The sequence below is a fragment of the Mercenaria mercenaria genome, chromosome 16 (assembly GCF_021730395.1).
Source record: "Mercenaria mercenaria strain notata chromosome 16, MADL_Memer_1, whole genome shotgun sequence".
In the NCBI taxonomy this organism is placed as follows: domain Eukaryota; kingdom Metazoa; phylum Mollusca; class Bivalvia; order Venerida; family Veneridae; genus Mercenaria; species Mercenaria mercenaria.
Window position 1 is genome coordinate 10,975,235 of NC_069376.1, and position 7,566 is coordinate 10,982,800.

Here is a 7,566-nt window from a genome sequence, read left to right on the forward strand (position 1 = left end):
TGTAGTAGATTTCCACCAAAATTCATAAGAAAAATGATAAAATTGTGCTTAAAAGAAAAGCAAATTGTTTTAATTATTCTATTGAAAACATTGAATGCGAGAAATAAATTTTATCTCTGCTCGGATGGATATTTTGTGGAAACAGTAAAGATAACTTTAGTATTTTTCCATTGTTAAAACACTTCCTTTCATAATAGGAATTTGTCAGGATACGGAAGGCAGTTTATAACAGATTTTGAGCATGTTTGAAAATATTGTATATTTATTTGCGTGGTACTTTGTATGAGAAAAAAAATTGTATTGGTAACACAATGAGCAAAATATATAAATTATTTATTTATTTCAAATTTAACATAGTCATGTATGATACATGGCTTACAAGGCAATCAGAGGAAAGCAAGATATTAAATCTACTAAACTATTTAAAGGGAAATTGAAAAAGTGATATTAATCTCCCTAATAAATTAACGAGATGATTTTCGCACTTAAAATCATTCTTGATATGTAAATGAGACAAATTTGACTGACAGTGTGGGAACCAATTTTGGTGAGTTTACAGCAATTAATCTGTTCCTATAGGCGGCTGATTGGTTCAATTTTCTGTCTCGTGCTTTCCAGTTTTTTATGGTTGAAAAATGTCTTAAGCGGTTCGTATATCAAATAAGCCGACGTTGTACGGTATAGGGGATAGTACAATTAAAGTGTGTAGCATACGTTTGATATAAAAGTACTTAGTGTGTTATTTGTGGATTTAATGCTGAACCAGATTATGGACTCGGACTGTATTAACCGCATGTGCCCCATGTGCGGCTCTTGTGAGTATTTCGTGCTATTTATACCCATTTGAATATAGCTAAATTTGCGTGACCAGAGTAATTTTGAATATTTGTCTGAAAAGAAAAAAAAACATCGTCAAAGAAGTATGATCATGGCTGTTTTAGAACGCGTTACTTTAATAGAGAATTTGAATACCTTTGTACCATACATATATCGATGGACGTATCATGCATACCTTTGTGCCATACATATAGCGATGGGCGTATCATGCATACCTTTGTACCATACATATAGCGATGGGCGTATCATGCATACCTTTGTACCATACATATAGCGATGGGCGTATCATGCATACCTTTGTGCCATACATATAGCGATGGGCGTATCATGCATACCTTTGTGCCATACATATAGCGATGGGCGTATCATGCATACCTTTGTACCATACATATAGCGATGGGCGTATCATGCATACCTTTGTACCATACATATAGCGATGGGCGTATCATGCATACCTTTGTACCATACATATAGCGATGGGCGTATCATGCATACCTTTGTACCATACATATATAGCGATGGGCGTATCATTCATATCTTTGTTTCGTGCCAATAGTGAAGGATGTTGTTTACTTTCTCTAAATATTCCTTTAGCTTGATATAGAGATTGACAATCATAGGAATGGGTGTCCTATTGAAGTAATATTCGTTACATTAAATGTTGATTCATAAATATTTCTTTTGATTGTTTCCCTTTCATCTGTTTTATTTAAAAGTTAATGCAGTAACATAGTGAACATTGAAAATGTTGCCATATTTAATGCTATGCTCTCACTTGAGGCACATGATATGCTCCATTTTCAGCATTACGCTTGTTATTTAAATAGGTTTATATCATTTATACTGTAATAAGAAAATATGACATCCGTATAACATAAACTGTCTGGTCTTGTTGCTCGTGCCTATCGCTTACTACCAGTAAATGGTGTCTCTAGACATGTATTTTTGTCGTAAAAAGATTTTAACAGGTGAAGTACATCTCCCTATCGAATTGTATTATCTCGATCGGAATATATCATATACCCTGACCGGGGTAACAGGAGTGACATTAGAACAACAGAAAAGTAAAAAAAAAACTGATGAATTTTATTCGGAAAATGTGAATACTCAATCCGTAATATCTAAATTAGAAATGTTCTAAAATACAAGTTTAATATTTATCTTTCATGAGTATGATAGGGGATGAAAATCCTCGAGACGGCAACGTCCGTATATAGTTATTCGTCTTTGTTATCTGCATAATACGGAGCAGTTTTCTTATGTCTTCCGGTAGTCCGTAGACTGATTGTTTGAATGAGTAACAAAGCACCCCAAGTCAGTTACAGAAATTTGTAAACCGTTCCAACATGATTTTTTTTATCATTTATGCATTTATTTATTTATTTCACTAAAAATAATGCAAGAAATGTTTCTAGTTATTTGAGAGAAATAACTGATCATTTTATCTTTAAAGATAAAGACAATGGATAGACAACGGAACATATTGTCATAAATAATCATTAAGTCTGTGAAACCGGCTTTCCTTAAATTCCGTAAGTTTGACACCTCAGAAATTTGTAAAACATTAAGCAAAACTGCATTTAGAGGTCGTTTGAGTTAAAGGGTAATCCATAATATATTCGCTGCAAAAGGCACGATATATATTGTTTGTTTTCAAATATATTTAAACCAAACAAAATTTCATCGAGTGTTCGCTTTGAAGCCTTGCCTAACGGTAAATCCCAATAATCCTGGAGGTACCTTAATTCATGCGTTTATTTGCATACTAAATAGAAACAGGACAATTTTGGTGTTAACATTTTAGCGCAAAGTTTAAGAAGAAAGAGCTTGGTCCGTTTTATAAAGCAATATTGCCTGTTATGTCATGTAAACATAAAATGTGATTTATCACTTTGACATACCATCAAATGTCATGTGACCCTGTATAATTTCCAATTTCGCTACTAATAACGTTGAAGGAAGTCTGGATATCGTATTTAGGTTAGAGACCATCAATTGTTTTCCCAATAGACGTACATTATACTGACATTTTGGTGTGTACGGCTTTCAGTGAATTGAGCAATACACCGTTGCTGTTCGAGAACCACTTTCGTAAATGATTTTTACCAAATACTTGTCCTTTAACGCCGAAAGTCTGAATTCTTTATTCTTCTACTGCATTTCTGTACGTAGACCTTCTTTTTTTACATTGACCTTACTAGTTTTGTTCTTATTACTTCGGTCCTTCAGCTGCGGTGTTTCTGTATACATGTATTAACCGGAACCAGAGGGCATAGATGTTTCACATTTCATCGTCTCTCGCAAAAAAGCCCAGTCAAACCAAGTCTTCTTTTATTTTACTTGGTTTGCAAATGATCTTCTTTTAGATTTTATTAATACTTTACTAATAAACTATAGTAGACTAAAACGTGTAATCATGACAACGTACGTCGTCCTTCTAATTATAAGAAATAATACTTTTGTTAATCAGTAAAGAAAACTGACTTTTGACAGAATTCTATCACAAATCCAAAAGCTTGACTTTTTCTTTAGCGTGACAGGGCAAAAAAAAATTATACATGTCATTCATATCCGAATGTTAGTAATTTTAGTTTGAGACCCAAGTTTCGAATTCATTTTCTCTAGTTTCTTGTTACCTCTTGACCACTGCATACGCTCTCGCTGTTGTGATATTTTAAGTCGAGGAAGCTACTACTGTCAAGGTATAGCTAGTGGAACAACAATAGTTCTAACAAGAAGGTAAAATTCCATGATGGGCATATTAATTGTTCATGCAAGAAAAAGCTGGAAGCTAGAACGTGACTTAAGGCGTAAAACATTAAAACTTAAGTCCTTAAAGTGAAATGACAGTCACAAACGCTTTGCTTTATATTTTCAGATTTGTGCCATTGCTTAGCAGATCCATGCAGGGGAACGAAATCGCCTGTTCTGTATGTGTCACGAATCACATTACCGTAAAACAAACGATAAAACACACGTATGTGGTATAGCCTAGTGACAGTGTTAAACATTTAATGATACATGTTGGCGAAATTATCGGAACACATGTTCACAAGAAAATACATTTCTTGATCTATGTTGACAAAATAATCGGAAAACATGTTCACAAGAAAATACAAACTTGAACGGCAGAAACGACTACATCAATTCAATCAACGTGTTGCAGGTGTTCTATGCAGGTATTACCTAAACATACCCAGTTATGGTCGCAATTTCATGGAAAATAGGTATCGGGATCATTGCAGATGTGTGCATTCATATGCAGAACGACTTGGATACAAGAATGGTATGCGATAAGCAGTTCTTGCATAAAGGACCTCTTAATCTGTAAGAAAATAAACCGCTGACGGAGAAAAGTGAACTTTAAGAAAAAGTGGATTACTATATAATATTATAGTTTACACGTTTTTCTGTAGACTGCATAAAGGCGATAGGAAATCCCTTGATTTTACAGTTTGTTATCCGTTCATTACTTTTTATTTCCTCACATTTGAGCAGAATTGTTAGTCTAGCTCACTTCTCTTATGAAATAATTGCACCTACCAAGAAAACATATTTTGTGGTTTTGTGCCATATAAATAATTATAATTTTACAATATAAATCTTTAGAAAAATGTAATATCTTTGTAATTTGATATAATTTGGACAATGAATTTATGTGCATCAGCCCAGATCTTACATCATTTTTTATTTAATAAGCCTAAAGATGATTCCACGTTTAGCCTCACCCAAGGTCAGGGTCAGTGTGATATTTTCCGTATCATTTCATACACGAATCTTTAAATGGCCGACTTATCATCCTTGTATATCATTCAGTACGCCGAAAACTTTCACTTTCTAAGCTCAAGATTAATTATAAGTAGTCAAATTTGTGAAAGTCTTTTTCTTGTTAAGCATTTAATTTTTGGATTCAAGATATATGATAAAAGAATATCAAATTCATGTACACGGCAGTTGTTTAAGTGTTTTGATAATAAACAGTTTAATATAAGGTTATTGGAATTAACCAGGCCGTACTAGTACGTAGGGCAACTGAATTCAAAGTCTCGCCCGCTTAGCTCAATAGGGAGAGCAAAGATGTACGGATCGCGAGATCGTGAGTTCGATCCCCGGTGAGTGTATGTTCATGACAATTGATTGTTAAAGGATAAGGCGTTTGTTTTAGGTAAAAATCATTTACGAAAGTGGTTCTCGAACATCAACGGTGTATTGCGATCGGTACCCCCTAACGTTGCATTTTAAAAAGTGCGTTTAAACGGCATAAAGAATACATTCGTCAAAATAAGTTCTGTAGCAACCCATTACAGATGTATATAGTGTCTTCAGGTACCAGAAGATGGCTGGATTACAGTGATATTGATAAACAGAGGACAAAGTGTGAACAATTTTACATGTTTGATCGCCGCTAGAACGTCACTCGCTAAACTTTGTTGCGTTTTACTCCGAAACTATTCTGTTTCTAGTAATATAAAATATTTCGGCGAATGGAGAGATGGTTTGGATATTCCGTAAGACTGGTCATTTAAGTAAATTGTGCATTCGATGGAAAATACAAGGGCAGAAATATGCCTCACCTGAATCACACTGGTTAGGCAAAACGACAGTCCTCGCGTTGTTACGTCAGACCGAGCGTATTTGACCGCCAAGGCTCGAGAAAAAATGGCGAATTCAGATAAGGATATTCAGGTGAGGCATATTTCTCCCCTTGTATTTTCCATCGTATGCACGATTTACCTAAATGACCAGTCTTACGGAATATCCAAACCATCTCTCCATTCGCCGAAATATTTTATATTACTAGAAACAGAATAGTTTCGGAGTAAAACGCAACAAAGTTTAGCGAGTGACGTTCTAGCGGCGATCAAACATGTAAAATTGTTCACACTTTGTCCTCTGTTTATCAATATCACTGTAATCCAGCCATCTTCTGGTACCTGAAGACACTATATACATCTGTAATGGGTTGCTACAGAACTTATTTTGACGAATGTATTCTTTATGCCGTTTAAACGCACTTTTTAAAATGCAACGTTAGGGGGTACCGATCGCAATACACCGTTGATGTTCGAGAACCACTTTCGTAAATGATTTTTACCTAAAACAAACGCCTTATCCTTTAACAATCAATTGTCATGAACATACACTCACCGGGGATCGAACTCACGATCTCGCGATCCGTACATCTTTGCTCTCCCTATTGAGCTAAGCGGGCGAGACTTTGAATTCAGTTGCCCTACGTACTAGTACGGCCTGGTTAATTCCAATAACCTTATATTAAACTGTTTATTATCAAAACACTTAAACAACTGCCGTGTACTGAATGATATACAAGGATGATAAGTCGGCCATTTAAAGATTCGTGTATGAAATGATACGGAAAATATCACACTGACCCTGACCTTGGGTGAGGCTAAACGTGGAATCATCTTTAGGCTTATTAAATAAAAAATGATGTAAGATCTGGGCTGATGCACATAAATTCATTGTCCAAATTATATCAAATTACAAAGATATTACATTTTTCTAAAGATTTATATTGTAAAATTATAATTATTTATATGGCACAAAACCACAAAATATGTTTTCTTGGTAGGTGCAATTATTTCATAAGAGAAGTGAGCTAGACTAACAATTCTGCTCAAATGTGAGGAAATAAAAAGTAATGAACGGATAACAAACTGTAAAATCAAGGGATTTCCTATCGCCTTTATGCAGTCTACAGAAAAACGTGTAAACTATAATATTATATAGTAATCCACTTTTTCTTAAAGTTCACTTTTCTCCGTCAGCGGTTTATTTTCTTACAGATTAAGAGGTCCTTTATGCAAGAACTGCTTATCGCATACCATTCTTGTATCCAAGTCGTTCTGCATATGAATGCACACATCTGCAATGATCCCGATACCTATTTTCCATGAAATTGCGACCATAACTGGGTATGTTTAGGTAATACCTGCATAGAACACCTGCAACACGTTGATTGAATTGATGTAGTCGTTTCTGCCGTTCAAGTTTGTATTTTCTTGTGAACATGTTTTCCGATTGTTTTGTCAACATAGATCAAGAAATGTATTTTCTTGTGAACATGTGTTCCGATAATTTCGTCAACATGTATCATTAAATGTTTAACACTGTCACTAGGCTATACCACATACGTGTGTTTTATCGTTTGTTTTACGGTAATGTGATTCGTGACACATACAGAACAGGCGATTTCGTTCCCCTGCATGGATCTGCTAAGCAATGGCACAAATCTGAAAATATAAAGCAAAGCGTTTGTGACTGTCATTTCACTTTAAGGACTTAAGTTTTAATGTTTTACGCCTTAAGTCACATTCTAGCTTCCAGCTTTTTCTTGCATGAACAATTAATATGCCCATCATGGAATATTACCTTCTTGTTAGAACTATTGTTGTTCCACTACCTATACCTTGACAGTAGTAGCTTCCTCGACTTAAAATATCACAACAGCGAGAGCGTATGCAGTGGTCAAGAGGTAACAAGAAACTAGAGAAAATGAATTCGAAACTTGGGTCTCAAAATAAAATTACTAACATTCGGATATGAATGACATGTATAATTTTTTTTGCCCTGTTACGCTAAAGAAAAAGTCAAGCTTTTGGATTTGTGATAGAATTCTGTCAAAAGTCAGTTTTCTTTACTGATTAACAAAAGTATTATTTCTTATAATTAGAAGGACGACGTACGTTGTCATGATTACACGTTTTA